Source organism: Rana temporaria, chromosome 6 (genome assembly GCF_905171775.1).
Source record: "Rana temporaria chromosome 6, aRanTem1.1, whole genome shotgun sequence".
NCBI classification, from domain to species: Eukaryota; Metazoa; Chordata; class Amphibia; order Anura; family Ranidae; genus Rana; species Rana temporaria.
Genome location: NC_053494.1, coordinates 211,497,600 through 211,521,698, shown reverse-complemented (window position 1 = coordinate 211,521,698; position 24,099 = coordinate 211,497,600). Strand labels below are relative to the sequence as shown.

Sequence of the window (24,099 nt, the reverse complement as noted above, 5' to 3'; positions counted from 1 at the left end):
GAAACCTCCCTTTTAAAATGAAGGTGCGTGTTATACGCCTGTGCATGTTATATGCCCATAAATACGGTACATTTCATTGCAAAAAAGTAATCTAAAATAAAAACAACTTAAAAAAATGTAATCTAAAAAACTAAAGTAAAATATCTAAAAATGTAAATTGATTCTGTTTTTTCTTTTTTTTGCAGATTCTTTCATTTACACAAAGTTGGATAAAGGAACCCCCCCCCCCCCCCTTAGGACATTGTGAACAAGAAAAAAGGAAAGTGAAGGTTGTTCAAGGGTGGCCCATCAGTATCAAAATTACATTGAATTCATAAAAAACATGTATATTTATTGCAAAAAGTCATCTAAAAATATCAAAAATGTTAATTGATTTGACCCCACTATCATTAGAAAGTCAAACACGGTAAAACATAAAAACTAATTAAAAAAAAATATTTTCTCGTTTTTTTTTTTTTGCAGATTCTTTCATTCACACAAACAAGTTGGATAGAGGAATTGCCCCCCCCCCCCCCCCCTAGGAAATTGGGAACAAGAAAAAAGGAAAGTGAAGGTTGTTCAAGGGTGGCCCATTAGTATTAAAATTACACTGAATTCATAATAAACATGTATATTTTATTGCAAAAAAGTCACCTAAAAATAACAAAAATGTAAATTGATTTGACCCCACTATCATTAGAAAGTCAAACACGGTAAAATAAAAAACGAATGAAACAAAATTCTACCAAATGTTTTTTTTTTTTTTTTTGTAGCAGATTACTTCCTTCACACAAACAAGTTGGATGCAATTTCCCCCACAACCAAGGTGGACTTGTTCTTTTTTGACCAAGAAGTTTTATAATATTTCTAAATTTACCCGTCACTGTGGCTGAAAACGAATGCCGTATTTGACCCAACTGACGATTAGAAAATAGAACGAACGTTCTTAAAATTTTTTATTTTTTTTGAAGGCCAGCATATAATAATATATTACAGTTCTGCTTGAAAATCAGAAAAACGTAATTTTTTTTTTTCTTTAAATAAAAAAAAATTGATCTCCTCTAATAGTATATACAATATATATCTCTTCTGTCTGTTTATTCTCAGAGCTGATTAGAGATTTTTAGGTAGATTCAGTAAGAGTTAGGCCGGCTTATCAGTAGATAAGTAGATAAGCCGACCTAACTCAGAATCTAAGCCGACTTATGTTTAAGCGTAAGTTAAAGCGGGGGTTCACCCTATCGACAGTAAAAAAAAAAAAAATTTTTTCTTTTACCTTTAAATCAGGCACTGTAGCGCGAGCTACAGTATGCCTGTCCCGAATTTTTTCCCCCCATACTCACCTTGTAGTCGTCCATCGAAGATACCGGGGAATGGGCGTGCCTCTGGAGACGGAGGATGATTGACGGCCGGCTCTGGCGCGTCACGCTTCTCCGGAAATAGCCGAAATAGGCTTGGTCTTCACGACGCGTGCGCATAGCCTGTGCGCACGCGCCGTGAAGAGCCGAGACCTACTCCGGCTGTCTTCGGGGAGAGTGACGTGCCAGGGCCGGCCGTCAATCATCCTCCCTCTCCATAGGCACGCCCATTCCCCGCGGGAGCCGGAATCTACGATGGACGACTACGAGGTGAGTACGGGGTTAAAAAAATCGGGACAGGCATACTGTAGCTCGCGCTACAATGCCTGTCTCGATGGTAACATCATGGGATTGTGGGTGAACTACCGCTTTAAGTTTTTACTTGTGCTTCAATAAACTTTTTTCTGGATAAAAAAAAAAAAATTGAAAAAAAAAAAAAATGTTTTACTTACCAGAAATTGCTGTTGCTATGCGGATGTTCCTAATCTGCCTCTTCCTAGTCCGCAGCTGGTCTTCATCCTCGCGTTGTCTTCTGGGGAATGGGGCGCGCTGCCTGCCTTCTGGGAACTGTGGGCCAAATTCTCAAAAAGTCTGCGTAACTTAAATTTCAGCAGTTAAGTTACACTGACTTAAAATTTCTACCTAAGGGCCATATTCTGAGTAAATCTCCGCTAGCTTCGCTTAGGGCACTTACACTCCGCTGTCCCAACTTACTGGAGCAGGTGTTGTATTCCCCAACCACTTGCTCCATAAGTTGGGACAGCGGAGTGTAAGTGTCCCGGCGTAGCCTGGCGGATCTCCAAGGGGGCGGCTTCTATTCAAATGAAGCGCGCCCCCGATACAAAAGAACTGGGCATGCGCCGGGCTGCAAAAAGCCCAGTGCGCATGCTCCAGTTCTCGGCGGAAAACGTCAATGACGCCGACGTGTGCGTCATTGACGTAAAGTCGTATTCAAGAACGACTTACGTAAACGACGTATCCGACGAAAAAACACGACGGGGACCCGACGCCATCCGTAACATGGCCTACGCGAGACTTGCGGAAACTTACCCCTCATATAGCAGGGGTAAGTTTCCGCTTACGCAAACGACGTTAGCGACGGTTACGCGACGCGAACTCGTTCGTGAATCGGCGTAGAAGGATCATTTGCATACGCAAATGACTCCTTCACTTAAATGCCATCTAGCGGCGGCCGGCGTCATTGCATTTAAGATCCGCCAGTGTAAGTGACTTACAGATGGCGGATCTTAAGTGTATCTATGCAAAACTGATTCTGAGAATCAGGAGCATAGATACACGGGCCAAAAAAGGGAGATACGATGGAGTATCCTGAGTTACTCCATCGTAACTTTACTCAGAATATGGCCCTAAGTGCCTGATCGTCAAAGCACTTAGGTAGAAATTACACGCTGTGTAACTTAAGTGCCGCCGTCGTAAGGCGGTCCTCCTCTCCTGGGGGCGTTTAAAATTTAAATGAGGCGCGCTCCCGCGCCGGCCGTACTGCGCATGCGTGTGACGTAATTTTCCCGACGTGCAGCGCGCGAACGTAATTAACGCCGGTCGGCTTTGAGAATTTCGACGGGACACTAAAGTTGCGACGGGTGAAAAAAAAAGACGCGCCGGGAAAACAAATAATTATAAAAAAAAATGTCAGCGTCGCTCAGCATGCATTCCTGAGAGGGAGAACTCCATGCCAATTTTCAAAGAAAAAAACGGCATGGGTTCCCCCCCCAGGAGCATACCAGGCCCTTAGGTCTGATATGGGTTGTAAGGAGACCCCCCCACGCTGAAAAATTTACGTAGGGGGTCCCCCTACAATCCATACCAGACCCGTATCCAAAGCACGCTACCCGGCCGGTCAGGAATGGGAGTGGGGACGAGCGAGCGTCCCCCCCCCTCCTGAGCCGTGCCAGGCCGCATGCCCTCAACATGGGGGGGTTGGGTGCTCTGGAGCAGGGGGGCGCACTGCGGGCCCCCCCACCCCAGAGCACCCTGTCCCCATGTTGATGAGGACAGGACCTCTTCCCGACAACCCTTGCCATTGGTTGTCGGGGTATGCGGGCGGGGGCTTATCGGAATCTGGGAGTCCCCTTTAATAAGGGGGCCCCCAGATACCGGCCCCCCACCCTAAGTGAATGGATATGGGGTACATCGTACCCCTATCCATTCACCTGGAGGCAAAAAGTAAAATGTAGTAAACACACAACACAAGGCTTTTTAAAATAATTTATTATTCTGCTCCGGATGCCCCCCCTGTCTTCGTTATTAGCTCAATTACCAGGGGGGGCTTCTTCTTCCACTCTCCGGGGGTCTTCTCCGCTCTCCGGGGGGGGGGTTCTTCTTCCGCTCTCCGGGGGGGGCTTCTCCGGACTCCGGGGGGCTTCTTCCATCTTCTCCCCTCTTCCGCTCTTGACTCGGCGAACCCCGGTTCTTCTGCAGCTCTCCGGTGCCTTCTTCTTCAGCGCTGGCTGCCTGCTATGTTTGTGTGTTAGCTCAATTTCTAACAGGCAGCCAGCGCGGTCTTCTGTGACGCCAGGGTCTTCTGGTCTTCTGTTCTTCCGATGTTGCCTCGTCGCCTGTTGTCGCTGTAATGATGGAAGCGCGCCTTGCATCCCATTTATATAGGCATCACCGTCCCATCATGCTCCGGCAGGTACCCACGTGGTGGGTGCACGTGGGTAGGCACCCACCACGTGGGTACCTACCGGAGCATGATGGGACGGTGATGCCTATATAAATGGGATGCAAGGCGCGCTTCCATCATTACAGCGACAACAGGCGACGAGGCAACATCGGAAGAGGGGAGAAGAACAGAAGACCAGAAGACCCTGGCGTCACAGAAGACCGCGCCGGCTGCCTGTTAGAAATTGAGCTAACACACAAACATAGCAGGCAGCCAGCGCTGAAGAAGAAGGCACCGGAGAGCTGCAGAAGAACCGGGGTTCGCCGAGTCAAGAGCGGAAGAGGGGAGAAGATGGAAGAAGCCCCCCGGAGTCCGGAGAAGCCCCCCCCGGAGAGCGGAAGAAGAAACCCCCCCCCCGGAGAGCGGAGAAGACCCCCGGAGAGTGGAAGAAGAAGCCCCCCCTGGTAATTGAGCTAATAACGAAGACAGGGGGGGCATCCGGAGCAGAATAATAAATTATTTTAAAAAGCCTTGTGTTGTGTGTTTACTACATTTTACTTTTTGCCTCCAGGTGAATGGATAGGGGTACGATGTACCCCATATCCATTCACTTAGGGTGGGGGGCCGGTATCTGGGGGCCCCCTTATTAAAGGGGACTCCCAGATTCCGATAAGCCCCCGCCCGCATACCCCGACAACCAATGGCAAGGGTTGTCGGGAAGAGGTCCTGTCCTCATCAACATGGGGACAGGGTGCTCTGGGGTGGGGGGGCCCGCAGTGCGCCCCCCTGCCCCAGAGCACCCAACCCCCCCATGTTGAGGGCATGCGGCCTGGCACGGCTCAGGAGGGGGGGGGGACGCTCGCTCGTCCCCACTCCCATTCCTGACCGGCCGGGTAGCGTGCTTTGGATACGGGTCTGGTATGGATTGTAGGGGGACCCCCTACGTCAATTTTTCGGCGTGGGGGGGTCTCCTTACAACCCATACCAGACCTAAGGGCCTGGTATGCTCCTGGGGGGGAACCCATGCCGGTTTTGAATTTTAAAATTGCCGTGGAGTTCTCCCTCGGGAATGCATACCAAATGCCGTCGCTGGAATGGGCCTTTACAATGTGTGACTAACTTTCCACATTATAAAACCAGCCCTAGTTTTGCGCCGGCAAATTCGGAACTTACGCAGAAATCAAAGTGCTGAAATGCTTTGAAAATCTGCTTAAGTCCTCATTTGCATACGCAAAGCTGCATTTCAATGAGAAATGCCCCCAGTGGCGGATGCGGTACTGCATCCTAAAATCTGACACATGTCAGATTTTCTGCCTAACTTTGGAAAAAGCCTTTTGAGAATCGTTTCCAAAGTTAGGCACAGGGATACGCAGGCTGAACAGCAGTTAAGTCTGCGTATCTCTTTTGAGAATTTGGCCCTGTGTGTATCCCAGAGAGCATTCATACAGCGCCGCGAGACTCACGAATGCGCATTAGGAAATGGGCAGTGAAACCGCAAGGCTCCACTGCCTGTTTCCCTTAGTGAGGATGGCGGCGCCGGAACCTGCAACGATCGAGGGATCGCCCTGGGGGGGGGGGGGGGCAACATCGCGGGCGCCTAGGACAGGTAAGTGTCCTTTTTAAAAAGTCAGCAGCTACAATGTTAAAAAAAATAAAAAATAATTGCTTTAACTTAATTATACACCACACTTAACCGATTAATCAATTAATCGAAACAATAATCGGCCAACTAATCGATTATGAAAATAATCGTTAGTTGCAGCCCTACATGTGTGTGCATTTATACTGATGGTTTCAGTAGAGCGTTGAACGGTGTCGGTAGTTTTTATTTTTTATTATTTTTTACAATTTATTTCTTTAACTATATTTTTAGGAGCCCCATTAGGGAGCTTTGGTAAAATATCAAGGGTCTAACCACGGGGTGATTAGGGTGTGCCCAAGCACACCTGGTACACCATGTGCGCACGCCTTGTCAGGGCCGCCATCAGGAATTATGGGGCCCCTTACACAGCTTAAGGCATGGGCTGGGGGGGGGTGGCTGCCACAAATTTAAAAATAAGAAATAAAGAAAAATATATATAAAAAAAAGGGGGACCTCTGGGCCCTTTTAATGAAAAAAAATAAAAAAAATATATATTGTTTTTTTTAAAAAGGGGGGTTGCCATCTGGGGCCCTGGGGACCTCTGAGATATATATAGTACATACAAATTATTATTATTTTTTTTAAAAAGAAATTACAAAAAAAGGGGGGTTGCCATCCGGGACCTCTGGGCCCTTTAGTAAAAAATAAAATAAACCTCTGGGCCCTTTAATCAAAAATAAATAAAAACAAATATATAAAAAAAAAAAATAGACATTTCTAAAAAAAAAAGGGAGTTTCCATTCTGGGCCCGTTAATAATAATAATATTTTATATATATATATATATATATATATATATATAATATATATATATATAATATATATATATATAAAAAATAAAAGAAATAAAATATATATAAAAAAATATATTTTTTTTTATAAAAAAAAAGGGGGTTGTCATCCTGGCGTCACAGAAGACCGCGCCGGCTGCCTGTTAGAAATTGAGCTAACACACAAACATAGCAGGCAGCCAGCGCTGAAGAAGAAGGCACCGGAGAGCTGCAGAAGAACCGGGGTTCGCCGAGTCAAGAGCGGAAGAGGGGAGAAGATGGAAGAAGCCCCCCGGAGTCCGGAGAAGCCCCCCCCCGGAGAGCGGAAGAAGAAACCCCCCCCCCGGAGAGCGGAGAAGACCCCCGGAGAGTGGAAGAAGAAGCCCCCCCTGGTAATTGAGCTAATAACGAAGACAGGGGGGGCATCCGGAGCAGAATAATAAATTATTTTAAAAAGCCTTGTGTTGTGTGTTTACTACATTTTACTTTTTGCCTCCAGGTGAATGGATAGGGGTACGATGTACCCCATATCCATTCACTTAGGGTGGGGGGCCGGTATCTGGGGGCCCCCTTATTAAAGGGGACTCCCAGATTCCGATAAGCCCCCGCCCGCATACCCCGACAACCAATGGCAAGGGTTGTCGGGAAGAGGTCCTGTCCTCATCAACATGGGGACAGGGTGCTCTGGGGTGGGGGGGCCCGCAGTGCGCCCCCCTGCCCCAGAGCACCCAACCCCCCCATGTTGAGGGCATGCGGCCTGGCACGGCTCAGGAGGGGGGGGGACGCTCGCTCGTCCCCACTCCCATTCCTGACCGGCCGGGTAGCGTGCTTTGGATACGGGTCTGGTATGGATTGTAGGGGGACCCCCTACGTCAATTTTTCGGCGTGGGGGGGTCTCCTTACAACCCATACCAGACCTAAGGGCCTGGTATGCTCCTGGGGGGGAACCCATGCCGGTTTTGAATTTTAAAATTGCCGTGGAGTTCTCCCTCGGGAATGCATACCAAATGCCGTCGCTGGAATGGGCCTTTACAATGTGTGACTAACTTTCCACATTATAAAACCAGCCCTAGTTTTGCGCCGGCAAATTCGGAACTTACGCAGAAATCAAAGTGCTGAAATGCTTTGAAAATCTGCTTAAGTCCTCATTTGCATACGCAAAGCTGCATTTCAATGAGAAATGCCCCCAGTGGCGGATGCGGTACTGCATCCTAAAATCTGACACATGTCAGATTTTCTGCCTAACTTTGGAAAAAGCCTTTTGAGAATCGTTTCCAAAGTTAGGCACAGGGATACGCAGGCTGAACAGCAGTTAAGTCTGCGTATCTCTTTTGAGAATTTGGCCCTGTGTGTATCCCAGAGAGCATTCATACAGCGCCGCGAGACTCACGAATGCGCATTAGGAAATGGGCAGTGAAACCGCAAGGCTCCACTGCCTGTTTCCCTTAGTGAGGATGGCGGCGCCGGAACCTGCAACGATCGAGGGATCGCCCTTGGGGGGGGGGGGGCAACATCGCGGGCGCCTAGGACAGGTAAGTGTCCTTTTTAAAAAGTCAGCAGCTACAATGTTAAAAAAAATAAAAAATAATTGCTTTAACTTAATTATACACCACACTTAACCGATTAATCAATTAATCGAAACAATAATCGGCCAACTAATCGATTATGAAAATAATCGTTAGTTGCAGCCCTACATGTGTGTGCATTTATACTGATGGTGTCAGTAGAGCGTTGAACGGTGTCGGTAGTTTTTATTTTTTATTATTTTTTACAATTTATTTCTTTAACTATATTTTTAGGAGCCCCATTAGGGAGCTTTGGTAAAATATCAAGGGTCTAACCACGGGGTGATTAGGGTGTGCCCAAGCACACCTGGTACACCATGTGCGCACGCCTTGTCAGGGCCGCCATCAGGAATTATGGGGCCCCTTACACAGCTTAAGGCATGGGCTGGGGGGGGGTGGCTGCCACAAATTTAAAAATAAGAAATAAAGAAAAATATATATAAAAAAAAGGGGGACCTCTGGGCCCTTTTAATGAAAAAAAAATAAAAAAAATATATATTGTTTTTTTTAAAAAGGGGGGTTGCCATCTGGGGCCCTGGGGACCTCTGAGATATATATAGTACATACAAATTATTATTATTTTTTTTAAAAAGAAATTACAAAAAAAGGGGGGTTGCCATCCGGGACCTCTGGGCCCTTTAGTAAAAAATAAAATAAACCTCTGGGCCCTTTAATCAAAAATAAATAAAAACAAATATATAAAAAAAAAAATAGACATTTCTAAAAAAAAAAGGGAGTTTCCATTCTGGGCCCGTTAATAATAATAATATTTTATATATATATATATATATATATATATATATATATATATATATAATATATATATATATAATATATATATATATAAAAAATAAAAGAAATAAAATATATATAAAAAAATATATTTTTTTTTATAAAAAAAAAGGGGGTTGTCATCCGGGGCCCTGGGGATCTCCAGGCCCCCGGGGACCTCCTGACCCCTAAAAAAAATAAAAATTGTCCCTTTAATAAAAAATAAAATAAAAATATATTACATTTTTTTTTTTTATAAAAAATAAATAAAAAAAAGGGGGGGTTGCCATCCTGGGCCCTGGGGACCTCTAAAAAAAATTGGGCCTTTAATAAAGACCTCCGGACCCCTAAAAAAAAAAGGGGGTTGCAATCCGGGCCCCTGGGGACCTCCGGGCCCCTTACAGGTGTACTGCCTGTACCCCCCTGATGGCGGCCCTGCGCCTTGTGATAAACTGTAGGACGGTGGCTTAGCCAAAATTGTTAACAGCGCCAAGGTCCTGGGTTCCCTTTCCAAGGACACTCAGACCAGCCGGTTATTTGACTTCCATTCAACCCGGGAATGCCACAGGTTCATTTCAATTGTAAGCTCTTCTACAACATGGCATGACAGGGTTGGCTCGGTGCTGGTTGTGCCCGTACCATATAAATAAATCGTTTTTACAAAACACAAAATAAATAACGAATAATACAATTTTAGCGCAAAGTATTAGGAGAATTGGCCCTTACCTGGTGTGAGGATGTCCAGCTGCTGCAGATGTTCCTCTCGCTACTGGAAAGACAAACTTAGGAAGAGGAACTTGAGTTTCACAACTTTGTCTTCTCTTTTAGGGAGTGCAGAAGAAAACGACGAGCTCCAGGAACTAGAAAAAGCTTCTCTTCTTATAGGGTTCAGTCTGGGTCTGCGGGTGTTGGGGGGGGGGGGGCAAATTTAATCTCTTCCTACAGAGAGGTCTGACCACTTCTTGGTAATTATCTCCTTATCTTATTGGCACCATCCCTGACTCTCATCAGATTGGGTCACCTCAACCAACAACATGCAGCATTTCAATTCTATACAAATGGGGAGGTCAAAGGGTCACAGTCGCTTTTTCTTTTTTGGATGATGGCTTTTACCAGTTGTGCTCAAAAGTGCCCTGGAAATCGCGAAACGTTGGCATTGCTAAAAAAAACTGTCTATGTTATTTAAGGATAGTGATCATATGAAGCCATTTATTATCACATACACTATGACAGGGTTTGACAAATTTGCTTGGAATCTAGGAGCCAGCTAAAAAAGTTAGGAGCCAGAAAACGCGCCCCGTCCCGACGAGCTCGCGCAGAAGCGAACACATACGTGAGCAGCGCCCGCATATGTATACGGTTTTCAAACCACACATGTGAGGTATCACCGCGATTGGTAGAGCGAGAGCAATAATTCTAGCCCTAGACCTCCTCTGTAACTCAAAACATGCAACCTGTAGATTTTTTTAAACGTCGCCTATGAAGATTTTAAAGGGTAAAAGTTTGTCGCCATTCCACGAGCGGACGCAATTTTGAAGCGTGACATGTTGGGTATGAATTTACTCGGCGTAACATTATCTTTTAATAATATTTAAAAAAATGGGGATAACTTTACTGTTGTCTTATTTTTTAATTAAAAAAAGTGTAATTTTTTCCCAAAAAAGTGCGCTTGTAAGACCGCTGCGCAAATACGGCGTCACAGAAAGTATTGCAATGATCGCCATTTTATTCTCTAGGGTGTTAGGATAAAAAATATATATAATGTTTGGGGGTTCTAATTAGAGGGAAGAAGATGGCAGTGAAAATAGTGAAAAATGACATTAGAATTGCTGTTTAACTTGTAATGCTTAACTTGTAATACCAACGGCCACCATCAGATGGCCCCAGCTCACATCTGGTGGTAATAACTTGTAATACCAATGGCTCACCACCAGATGGAGGCAGCTCACAAAAAAAAAAAAATGTTTTGCCCACCTTCCAAGCCAAGTCGCCAGGACACCATTTCTAGTCGCCCTGGCGCCCAAGATTTGTCGAGCCCTGCACTATGAGCTAGATTCACGTAGGACTTACGCCAACGTATCTTCTTATACGCCGCGTAAGTCCACGGAAGCGCCGCCGTATCTATGCGCCGTATTCTTGAAACCAGATACGCCTGAATTCTGGCTCCATCCGACCAACGTAAGTCTCCTATGCCTTCGTATCTTGGGTGCATATTTACGCTGGCCGCTAGGGGCGCTTCCATTGATTTACGTGTCGAATATGTAATTGACCTAGATACGCCGATTCACGAACGTACTTGCGCCCGTCGCAGTAAGCTACGCCGTTTACGTAAGGCGTACGTCCGACGTAAAGTTATCCCACCTAAAGCAGGGGTAAGTCATGTTAGGGTATGGACGTCGGGAACAGCCGTCGTATTTTACGTCGTTTACGTAAGTCGTACGTGAATGGGGCTGGGCGTAGGTTACGTTCACGTCGTACGCATTGAGCCGTCGTTTCCTAGGGAGTATATGCGACGTGATTCTGAGCATGCGCGCGCATGCGCCGTTCATTCGCCCATTCATTTACATGGGGTCACGGTTCATTTTAATACAACACGCCCACTACCTTCCAAATTTGAATTTTGCGGGCTTACGCCGGCCCATTTACACTACGCCGCCGTAACTTAGGGAGCAAAGTGCTTTGTGAATACTGCTCTTGCCTCTCAGGTCTCCTGATTGTAGGATCTGATCTATGGTAACCAGCTGGCCATAACTGACCCGGGAGTAAGACCGCTGTGCTATACAGTATATACTATTACAAGGCCAAATTATCCAGAATTTGCCTGACTCCTTCATTATTGTCCGATGAACTTTATTCTGAAATTAGGTCCTAAATATACAACAAAAACACGATGACGCTGACAACTTTATTTCCTGTTTTGAATAGCTGTTGGGGCTTTCGGAATTTTTAAAAAAATTCTACTAATACACATCTCTAATTATACAGAGAGTTCCAGAACAGTAACAACGAGATCAGCAGAACACACTGTAATAGATTTTGCTAACACTGCAGTGGATTTGGGGTTACATGGAGGGTAAGGCCCCATACACACGAGAGAATTTATCCGCGAATACGGTCCAGCGGACCGTTTCCGCGGATAAATCCTCTCGAGGATTTCGGCGGATTTTCATGCGATGGAGTGTACACACCATCGCATTGAAATCCGCGCCGAAATCCTCTGGCGATGACGTGTCGCGCCGTCGCCGCGATTATGACGCGGTGACGTGCGCGACGCTGTCATATAAGGAATTCCACGCATGCGTCTAATCATTACGACGCGTGCGGGGAATCCCTTTGGACGGATGGATCCGGTGAGTCTGTACAGACGAGCGGATCCATCCGTTGGGATGGATTCCAGCAGATGGATTTGTTGTGCATGTCAGCAAATATTCGATCTGCTGGAATCCATCCCAGGGGAGAAATATCCGCGGAAAAAGATCCGCTGGAGTGTACACACCATAGGATCTATCCGCTGAAACCCATTCGCTGGGATTTATCTGCGGATGGATTCTATGGTGTGTATGGGGCCTCAGGCTTACAGAGATGGTTAAAGTGAAGATTTTTTTGGGGGGGATTACAGGAAGAGTTAGTATTAGGGATTCAGGGAGTGTCAGGCCTTCGTACACGCGATAGGTTAACCAGAGGACAGCGGTCTGATGGACCGTTTTCATCGGTCCAAACCGATCGTGTGTGGGCCCCATAGGTTATTTAACCATCGGTTAAAAAAAAGCCAACTTGCTTTAAATTTAACCGATGGATTCCTATTTAACCGATGGATTCCTAACCGATGGGAAAAAAACGATCATCTGTAGGCACGTCCATCGGTTAAAAAAACACGCATGCTCAGAACCAAGACGACGCATGCTTGGAAGCATTGAACGTCGTTTTTTCAGCACGTCGTTGTGTTTTACGTCAACGCGTTCTGACACGATCGTTTTTTTAACTGATGGTGTGTGGGCACGACGGACCATCAGTCAGCTTCATCGGTTAACCTATGACAACGCACCGTTCTCATCGGATGGACTGATCGTGTGTACGAGGCTTTAGTGTTAGGTTTACAGGAAAGGTTACTGTTATGGTTATAGGAAGCATGCGTGTTAGGTTTATAGGGAAGGTTAGTGTTAGGGTTACAGGGAGGGTTAATGTTACGGTTACAAGGAGGGTTAGTGTTAGGTTCACAGGGAAGGTTGATGTTAGGGTTTACAGGGAAGGTCAGTGTTAGGTGTACAGAAAAAGGTCAGTGTTAGGTGCACAGAGAAGGTTAGTGTTAGGGGTTACAGGGAGGATTAGTGTTAGGGTTACAGGGAATGTCAGTGTTAGGGTTACAGGGAAGGTCAGTGTTAGGTGTACAGAGAAGGTTAGTGTTAGGCCGCGTACACACGGGCAAACATGTACGATGAAACCGGTCCGCCAGACCGTTTTCACCGTACATGTCTGCCCGGGGATTTCTGTACGATGGCTGTACTAACCATCGTACAGAAATCCGCGCGTAAACAATACGCGGGGCGTGTCCGCGGCGTCGCCGCGACGATGACGCGGCGACGTGGGCGGGCCTGCCAGTTAAAGGCTTCCACGCATGCGTCGAAGTCATTCGACGCATGCGAGGGACGGCGGGCGCCTGGACATGTACGGTAGGTCTGTACTGACGACCGTACATGTCCGAGCGGGCAGGATTCCAGCGAACGGTTTTAAAACACGTCCACGAATATTTGCCCGCTGGGAAAAGGCCCGGCGGGCAAATGTTTGCTGGAATTCGGCCCGCTCGCGCCTACACACGACCAAACATGTATGCTGAAACTGGCCCGCGGACCAGTTTCAGCATACATGTTTGGTCGTGTGTACGGGGCCTTAGGGTTACAGGGAAGGTCAGTGTTAGTGTTACAGGAAGGGTTAGTGTTAGGGATACAGGGAAGGTCAGTGTTAGGGTTACAGGAAGGGTTAGTGTTAGGGATACAGGGAAGGTCAGTGTTAGGTGTACAGGGAAGATCAGTGTTAGTGATACAAGGAGGGTTAGTGTTAGGGTTACAGGGAAGGTCAGTGTTAGGGTTACAGGAAGGGTTAGTGTTAGGGATACAGGGAAGGTCAGTGTTAGTGTTAGGGATACAGGGAAGGTCAGTGTTAGGGTTACAGGAAGGTTTAGTGTTAGGATTACAGGGAAGGTCAGTGTTAGGGGTTACAGGGAAGGTCAGTGTTAGGGTTACAGGGAGGGTTAGTGTTAGGGTTACAGGGAAGGTCAGTGTTAGGGTTACAGGGAAGGTCAGTGTTAGGGTTACAGGGAAGGTCAGTGTTAGGGTTACAGGAAGGGTGAGGCCCCGTACACACGACCAGATCTATCTGCTGGGATTTATCCACGGATCAGTTCCAGCGGATAGATCCGGTCGTGTGTAGGCCCGAGCGGACATTTTCCAGCGGATAAAAATACAGCCGACGGATTTCCAGCGGATAAAAATTTCGTAGCATGCTACAAAATCTATCCGCTGGAATCCTGTCCGTCGGACTTATCCGGTCGTCTGTACAGACTCACCGGATAAGTCCGTCCGATCCCCATCCCTTGCATGCGTCGGAATGATTCGACGCATGCGTGGAAGTATTTACCTTCCATCGTCGCCGCGTCATCGTCGCGGCGACGGCGCGGATACGTCACCGTGGATGTTTTCCGCGCGGATTTTGATCCGATGGTGTGTACAGCCATCGGATCTAAATCCGGAGGAGAAATGTCCGATGGAAACCCGTCCGTCCGACATGTCCGCTGGTTAGTACGCTTAACCAGCAGACCGAAATCTCCCGCATTTTACTTCCTGGTTTGCGGACGTGGCGGCGTCAACGTCACAGCCACGTCACCGCGCTGTCTGTCCGCGGGGATTTTGGTTTGATGGTGTGTACAGCCATCAGACCAAAATCTCCGAGCAGACATGTCCGATTAAAAAAGTCCGCAGACCGTTTTCATCGGACATGTTCGAGCGTGTGTACAGGGCCTTAGGGTTACAGGAAGGGTCAGTGTTAGGGCTACAGGGAAGGTCTGTGTTAGGGTTACAGGAAGGGTCAGTGTTAGGGCTACAGGGAAGGTCTGTGTTAGGGTTACAGGGAAGGTCAGTGTTAGGGTTACAGGAAGGGTTAGTGTTAGGGATACAGGGAAGGTCAGTGTTAGGGTTACAGGGAGGGTTAGTGTTAGGGTTACAGGGAGGGTTAGTGTTAGGGTTACAGGGAGGGTTAGTGTTCGGGTTACAGGGAAGGTCTGTGTTAGGGTTACAGGGAAGGTCTGTGTTAGGGTTACAGGAAAGGTCAGTGTTAGGGTTACAGGAAGGTCAGTGTTAGGGTTACAGGGAAGGTCAGTGTTAGGGTTACAGGAAGGGTTAGTGTTAGGGTTACAGGGAGGGTTAGTGTTAGGGTTACAGGGAGGGTTAGTGTTCGGGTTACAGGGAAGGTCTGTGTTAGGGTTACAGGGAAGGTCAGTGTTAGGGTTACAGGGAAGGTCTGTGTTAGGGTTACAGGGAGGGTTAGTGTTAGGGTTACAGGAAGGTCAGTGTTAGGGTTACAGGGAAGGTCAGTGTTAGGGTTACAGGAAGGGTTAGTGTTAGGGTTACAGGAAGGGTTAGTGTTAGGTTACAGGGAGGGTTAGTGTTAGGTTACAGGGAGGGTCAGTGTTAGGGTTACAGGGAGGGTTAGGGTTACAGGGAAGGTCAGTGTTAGGGTTACAGGGAGGGTCAGTGTTAGGGTTACAGGGAGGGTTAGGGATACAGGGAAGGTCAGTGTTAGGGTTACAGGGAAGGTCAGTGTTAGGGTTACAGGGAGGGTTAGTGTTAGGGTTACAGGGAGGGTTAGTGTTAGGGCTACAGAGAAGGTCTGTGTTAGGGATACAGGGAAGGTCTGTGTTAGGGTTACAGGGAGGGTTAGTGTTAGGGTTACAGGGAAGGGTTAGTGTTAGGGCTACAGAGAAGGTCTGTGTTAGGGATACAGGGAAGGTCAGTGTTAGGGTTACAGGGAGGGTTAGTGTTAGGGATACAGGGAAGGTCAGTGTTAGGGTTACAGGAAGGGTTAGTGTTAGGGATACAGGGAAGGTCAGTGTTAGGGTTACAGGAAGGGTTAGTGTTCGGGTTACAGGGAAGGTCAGTGTTAGGGTTACAGGGAGGGTTAGTGTTAGGGATACAGGGAAGGTCAGTGTTAGGGTTACAGGAAGGGTTAGTGTTAGGGATACAGGGAAGGTCAGTGTTAGGGTTACAGGAAGGGTTAGTGTTAGGGATACAGGGAAGGTTAGTGTTAGGGATACAGGGAAGGTCTGTGTTAGGGATACAGGGAAGGTCAGTGTTAGGGTTACAGGAAGGGTTAGTGTTAGGGTTACAGGAAGGGTTAGTGTTAGGGTTACAGGGAAGGTCAGTGTTAGGGTTACAGGAAGGGTTAGTGTTAGGGCTACAGGGAAGGTCTGTGTTAGGGTTACAGGGAAGGTCAGTGTTAGGGTTACAGGAAGGGTTAGTGTTAGGGATACAGGGAAGGTCAGTGTTAGGGTTACAGGGAGGGTTAGTGTTAGGGTTACAGGGAGGGTTAGTGTTAGGGTTACAGGGAGGGTTAGTGTTCGGGTTACAGGGAAGGTCTGTGTTAGGGTTACAGGGAAGGTCTGTGTTAGGGTTACAGGAAAGGTCAGTGTTAGGGTTACAGGAAGGTCAGTGTTAGGGTTACAGGGAAGGTCAGTGTTAGGGTTACAGGAAGGGTTAGTGTTAGGGTTACAGGGAGGGTTAGTGTTAGGGTTACAGGGAGGGTTAGTGTTCGGGTTACAGGGAAGGTCTGTGTTAGGGTTACAGGGAAGGTCAGTGTTAGGGTTACAGGGAAGGTCTGTGTTAGGGTTACAGGGAGGGTTAGTGTTAGGGTTACAGGAAGGTCAGTGTTAGGGTTACAGGGAAGGTCAGTGTTAGGGTTACAGGAAGGGTTAGTGTTAGGGTTACAGGAAGGGTTAGTGTTAGGTTACAGGGAGGGTTAGTGTTAGGTTACAGGGAGGGTCAGTGTTAGGGTTACAGGGAGGGTTAGGGTTACAGGGAAGGTCAGTGTTAGGGTTACAGGGAGGGTTAGGGTTACAGGGAAGGTCAGTGTTAGGGTTACAGGGAGGGTCAGTGTTAGGGTTACAGGGAGGGTTAGGGATACAGGGAAGGTCAGTGTTAGGGTTACAGGGAAGGTCAGTGTTAGGGTTACAGGGAGGGTTAGTGTTAGGGTTACAGGGAGGGTTAGTGTTAGGGCTACAGAGAAGGTCTGTGTTAGGGATACAGGGAAGGTCTGTGTTAGGGTTACAGGGAGGGTTAGTGTTAGGGTTACAGGGAAGGGTTAGTGTTAGGGCTACAGAGAAGGTCTGTGTTAGGGATACAGGGAAGGTCAGTGTTAGGGTTACAGGGAGGGTTAGTGTTAGGGATACAGGGAAGGTCAGTGTTAGGGTTACAGGAAGGGTTAGTGTTAGGGATACAGGGAAGGTCAGTGTTAGGGTTACAGGAAGGGTTAGTGTTCGGGTTACAGGGAAGGTCAGTGTTAGGGTTACAGGGAGGGTTAGTGTTAGGGATACAGGGAAGGTCAGTGTTAGGGTTACAGGAAGGGTTAGTGTTAGGGATACAGGGAAGGTCAGTGTTAGGGTTACAGGAAGGGTTAGTGTTAGGGATACAGGGAAGGTTAGTGTTAGGGATACAGGGAAGGTCTGTGTTAGGGATACAGGGAAGGTCAGTGTTAGGGTTACAGGAAGGGTTAGTGTTAGGGTTACAGGAAGGGTTAGTGTTAGGGTTACAGGGAAGGTCAGTGTTAGGGTTACAGGAAGGGTTAGTGTTAGGGTTACAGGAAGGGTTAGTGTTAGGGTTACAGGGAAGGTCTGTGTTAGGGATACAGGGAAGGTCAGTGTTAGGGTTACAGGAAGGGTTAGTGTTAGGGTTACAGGAAGGGTTAGTGTTAGGGTTACAGGGAAGGTCAGTGTTAGGGTTACAGGAAGGGTTAGTGTTAGGGTTACAGGAAGGGTTAGTGTTAGGGTTACAGGGAAGGTCAGTGTTAGGGTTACAGGAAGGGTTAGTGTTAGGGTTACAGGAAGGGTCTGTCTTAGGTGTACAGAGAAGGTTAGCAGTAGGGTTACCGGGTATGTAAGTGTAACAAGGAGGGTTAGTGTGAATATCTTGGGGAGGGGATTACACTTCCTGGGAGGATTGTATGATTGGGGATCAGGGTAGGATCTCCCCTCAAAGCACCATTAGTCCTGCTCTGAAGACTACAGACACCGAGCTGCTGGTTATGAAAATGAACGTATAATCCCATAAAGATTTGCTGTATTTGGTAATATCGTTCTATTGCTTCCTATAAAGAATAATTTTTTTATTTCCAATTCATGATGTGACACGATCCGTATCGCTATCCCATTTACAGACCTGTAGTGCTCGAGTCAGTTTCCTTTTGTGTTGCAATGATTGCAGACACCTGAATTACCAAAGCAGACGAGGGACTGTCCCTCACCAACAGGTGCCGAGTCTGATAACATAACGCAACACTTAATCCCCGCCGGGCCGGCACCCAGACCAGCCGCGTCTTCTGTAACCATCGGATGCTTTGAAAATTGCGCAAAAACCATAAAGTATGACTTCCTCTTCTTATGAGGTTTTTATTTGTTTTGCATATTTGAAAATACTGCAGGCAGGGCCGTCTTAATAGCATCATGGGCCCCTGGGCAAAGTAATGCACTGGGGCCCCTACCAGCTTGCCCCAATTTACACACTTAGGCCCAGATTCTCGAAGGCGTTACGACGGCGCAACACCATTAGCGCCGTCGTAACTCCTCATCTGGCCCCGGGTATCTATGCGACTGATTCTTAGAATCAGTTGCGCATAGGTACCCATTAGATCTGACAAGCGTAATGCCGCATACACACCATCACTTTATGTGATGAAAAAAAACGACACTTTCTGTGAAGTAAAAAATGACGTTTTTGAAACTTCAATTTTCAAAGACGAAGTTGCCTACACACCATCGTTTTTCTCACAATGTTCTTGCAAAGTGAGGTTACGTTCCACCACGTTTTACCATTGAAGTAGCTTCTGGGCATGCGTGGATGAAAAAACGTCTTACAAAACGACGTTTTTTGCTACACACGGTCAATTTATGTGAAGTAAAAAGTGCACTTTTGAAAAACGACACATAAAATTGAAGCATGCTTCAATTTTTTTTGGTCGTTTTTTACAAGACATAAAACGACGTTTTCCCCCACACACAGTCAATTAAAGTGACGTTTTTAAAAACGTCATTTTTTTTCATCACATAAAGTGATGGTGTGTACGGGGCATAAGGCTGTTACGCTGTCAGATCTTAAAAGTAATTTTTTTTCCCGCCGCTAGGTGTCGCATCGTCGCTTTTCCCCGTCGTCTATGCAAATGAAGTAAGTACGGCGATTCCCGAACATACGCGAGGTCGACGCAGCGAATTAACGTCGTTTGCGTAGCGTACCCGACGCGTAAGGTTGCCCCTGCTAATTAGCAGGCGCAACCAATGTTAACTATGGCCGTCGTTCCCGCGTCGAATTGAATAAAAATGACGCCGTTTGCGTAAGACGTCCGTGAATGGCGCTGGACGCCATTTACGTATACATCTAGGCAAATGACGTTGGGGCGACGTCATTTAGCGCAATGCACGTCGGGTAATTTACCCGACGGAGCATGCGCAGTACGCTCGGCGCGGGAGCGCGCCTAATTTAAATGGTGCCCGCCCCATTTGAATTTGGCGGGCTTGCGCCGAGCAATCTAACGATTCACCGCCGCAAGTTTACAGGTAAGTGTTCTGAGAATCAGGATTTAAACCTGTAGACCTGCGGCAGTGAAACGTAGAGCTCATACATTACGCTGCCCAGGAGCAGCGCTAATGTATGAGAATCTGGGCCTTACTTTCAAGAAATAAAGTATAAAACGTTAATAGAATTAAACATATAGGCCCGGATTCACAAAGCACTTACGCCAACGTATCTACTGATACGCCGCGTAAGCGCACGGATGCGCCGTCGTATCTATGCGCCTGATTCTTAATACAAGATACGCCTGAAATTTGGCTTCATCCGACCGACGTAAGTTTCCTATGCCGTCGGAGCCTGGGCGCATATTTACGCTGGCCGCAAAGGGCGCTTCCATTTGATTTACGCGTCGAATATGCAAATGACCGAGATACGCCGATTCACGAACGTACTTGCGCCCGTCGCTGTAATATACTCCGTTTACGTAAGGCGTACGTCCGGCATTAAGTTATTCCACCTAAAGGAGGCGCATCCCATGCAAAGGTATGGACGACGGAACAGCCGTCGAATTTTACGTCGTTTACGTAGGACTACGTGAATAGGGCTGGGCGTAGCTTACGTCACGTCGTAGGCAGTGATTCGATGTATCTTATGGAGTATTTTAGACGTGATTCAGAGCATGCGCACTGGGATGCGTCCACGGTACGGCGCATGTGCCGTTCGTTTGGACCATCATTTGCATGGGGTCATGGTTCATTTTAATAGATCACGCCCACTACCTTCCTACTTTGATTTAGGCGGGCTTACGCCGGCCAATTTACGTTACGCCGGCGCAACAAAGGGAGCAACAAAGGGAGCAAGTGCTTTGTGAATACTGTTCTTGCCTCTCTATGTTACGTCGGCGTAGCGCATATAAGATAAACTACGCCGCTCTAAAGATGCGCCGATCTACGTGAATCCGGTCCATATTCATTAAAAAAAAATCGATTTTACAAAAGGAAAACATTCTATATATAAAAGGGCACAGTACAGGGGGGAATGCAGAAGGGCACAACACTTCGATCAGGAGGGCACAGTATAGGTTCTGAGATGCTTCCCGGGACACGACCATATCGGGAAAGTTTAGTAAAAAGTGTGACTGTCTCAGCAAATCCAGGACAGTTGGCAAGTATGATGTAATGCAAGATTATTGTGGGGACCCCCCATGTACCAGTGCCCAGGAGTGGCCCTTGCATTAGGATGGCCATGACTGCAAGTATAAGAGTAATTTAAAGGGTTACTCCAATCCATTTAATATATATATATATATATATATATATATATATATATATATTGAGGCCCAGATTCACAGACACTGGCGCATATTTATGCCGCCATAGCGTATCTCCTTTACGCTACGGCGACGCAGCGCAGAGAGGCAAGCACTGAATTCACAAAGCACTTCCTCCCAAATCTGCGCTGGGTTTCTCAGGCGTAAGTCGGTGGAAGTGGGCGTGAGCCATGCTAATGAGGCGTGACCCCATGCAAATGATGGGCCGAGTGCCAGACAGATACGTATCGCCAACTGCGCATGCGCCGTCCCGTGGGCGCATCTCAGTGCGCATGCTCACAATCACGGGAACAACTGCCTAAGATACGTCGGATCACTTGCTACGGCGTGAACGTAACCTACGCCTAGTCATATTCACGTCCTACGTTAACTACGTAATATACGACGGGACGGGGCATAACTTTACGCCGGACGTATGCCTTTATGTGCACTGCGTCGGACGTACGTACGTTCGTGAATCAGCGTATCTCCCTCATTTGCATATGTGAATAGACAATCAATGGGAGTGCCAAATACGTCCAGCGTAAATATGCGCCCACTCTACGCCGGCGTAGGCAAGTTACGTCGGTCGGATGAAGCCTATTTTCAGGTGTATCTTAGTTTCTGAGTCCGGCACACAGATACGACGGCGCATATTTGTACTTATGCGGCGTATCTCGAGATACGTCGGCGCAAGTGCTTTGTAAATCTGGGCCATACTGTATACTACACTCATATTTGCTGGTTACATACTTGGACTGTGCTTCTTGTTCTGATACAACAATGATCAGTGGTTGTCGTTTACTACTACAATACATGTCTTTGGGCCGGCTTGTTAAAAACAATGCACTCCCTGTGCGGCTGATACATTTAACTTCATTTAACTCTATGCAAAAAAATGGGCACCTAAAATAACAATTTGTTTCTCTGTATCCTTGCATTGACTGTGGATTGATGAGCGCAGATCAACGCACCTGGTGTGAACAACGCCCAGCCCAGCAATGCACACTAACACACCAAACATACTCTAGCCCTCTTTTTTGGGGGGAGGGGGTTGGGAAATGACCCTCCCCAAACAGAATATTGCGCTAAACCTGTAGTCAAATAAGAGATTCAGAACCTTCACCAATTGGAAGAGTGGGTTTAACAATAAAGGGCCAGATTCACAAATGAGATACGACGGCGTTTCTGCTGATACGCCGTCGTATCTCTGTTTCTATCTATGCGACTGATCCATAGAATCAGTTACGCATAGATAGCCTGAAGATCCGACAGGTGTAATTGCTTCACACTGTCGGATCTTAGGATGCAGTACCGCGGCCGCCGCTGGGGGGAGTTTGCGTCGTAAACCAGCGTCGGGTATGCAAATTAGGAGTTACGGCGGATCCACAACGGATTTTCGCGTTCGCTACGTCGCCGCTAGTCTAGTTTCCCGTCGCAAAGTTAGTCGTTTTTTTTGGTGCCCTAACTTTAGTCAGCAAACGTATTGCTGTCTAAAGTATGGCCGTCGTTCCCGCGTCGAAATTAAAAATTTAACGTCGTTTGCGTAAGCCGTCCGTGAATACGGAAGTACGCTACGCGCGTCGCCGTTCAAAAAAATGACATCACGGCGCGCAAAGCACGGCGGGAGTTAAAAAACGGAGCATGCGCAGTAGGTCCGGCGCGGGAGCGCGCCTAATTTAAATGGCACACGCCCATTTAAATTGGCCCGCCTTGCGCCGGAGGCCGCCGGCGTAGTTTTCATCGCAAGTGCTTGGCGCAAATACGTGTGCCTGCTTGCCATTAATGGTGGTGCCAAATGGCCTTTATAAGGGCAGCAGCTTGATTCCTGTGTTTGACCCAGGCTAATCCTGACCACGCTTGCTCTCCATCCATCCTGACCTCGGCTTGCCTTAAAGTGGAGTTCCGGCAAAAAAAAAAAAGTTCTTTAAAGTCAGCAGCTACAAAATACTGCAGCTGCTGACTTTTAAAATATGGACACTTACAGTACCTGTACAGGGCGCCCGCGACGTCGGCACCCGAAGACAATATGTCTCTCGGCTCTGGGTGGAGGAGCCGCCATCTTCGGTAAGGGAATCAGAAAGTGAAGCCTTGCCGTGCAGATCCCACTGGTCTCTACTGTCTTCTGAGACCTGTGTGTCCATTTTTGGGTGGAGCTCCCCTTTAAATACTTTGTTATTTCTGCCATCTGCCTGATATCCTGTTGCCAACCTCTGCTTGCACCTTGACCATTCTCTGCCTGCCGTTTATGCTTATAAACGGCAGGCGGGTTGGCCCCCCCTTATCAAATTTTCTGGTCAAAAATCATTCCGGCTAATAGATATTCTTTAGATGGCCCCCCTCATTAATCACTTAATAAGTCTTTAATTATGTGAGATCTAACGTTAAAATCAGTTGATCTTACCGGATCTAACGAATATCTATTAGCCTGAATGATTTTTGGACAAAAATATTGATAAGGGGGGGCCAGCCCCCCCTCATTAGTCCCTGTATACACCCAATATCTGTATTTGTATGTGGAATATCTCTGAAATGATGTGAGATCTAACGTTAAAACCACTTGATCTTACCGGATCTAACGAATATCTATTGGCCTGAATGATTTTCGGCCAGAAAATTTGATAAGGGGGGCCAACCCGTCCATATGGCCATGCATATGTACCACCTAAAATCTATTTTTTTATGTGGAATATCTCGGAAACAATGTGAGATCTAACGTTAAAACCACTTGATCTTACCGGATCTAACGAATATCTATTAGCCGGAATGATTTTTGGCCCAAAAAATTGATAAGGGGGGCCAGCCCCCCCTCATTAATCACTTAATAAGTCTCTAATTATGTGAGATCTAACGTTAAAACCACTTGATCTTACCGGATCTAACGAATATCTATTTGCCTGAATAATTTTTGGCCAGAAAATTTGATAGGGGGGCTGATGACGGGTTAGCCCCCCCAGCAAATAACTGTTAATATTGCTTCTTCTGTGTGTGATCTAACGCAAACAATGATTGATCTAACCTGATCTAACAAAGATCTAACAAACTGCATAAAAAAAGTCTAAATTTCTAATATGGGGGGGCTAACCCGGCAGAGGTGTCAGAGAGGACAGCGGGAGCAAGTACTGCCGAGCAAGTCTTCAGGAGGGAACCATCGTGTGAGCAGCCAGGAGGGCAGGTGAGGGACATGGGCAGTCAGGAGGACTGGAGAGGCATGCCAGAGAGGACTGAGAGGAAACAGTCAGAGCTGGGTGTGGAGCCAGTAGTGAGGATTGCAATGTTACGGGCAGTGAAGTCGGGCAGCTGCATCCAGGAAG

At 47.1% G+C, this 24,099-nt stretch overlaps 1 protein-coding gene across 1 annotated transcript in view; it reads right to left on the bottom strand.

Moving 5' to 3' along the window:
* Nucleotides 1-9,554, bottom strand: part of LOC120944238 (C-X-C chemokine receptor type 2-like) — a 36,359-nt gene extending 26,805 nt beyond the window's left edge. The window contains exon 1 of the mRNA XM_040358214.1: nt 9,434-9,554. The gene's annotated coding sequence lies outside the window, so the exon portion shown is untranslated. The remainder of the gene's footprint in view (nt 1-9,433) is intronic.
* Nucleotides 9,555-24,099: the final 14,545 nt, after the last annotated feature.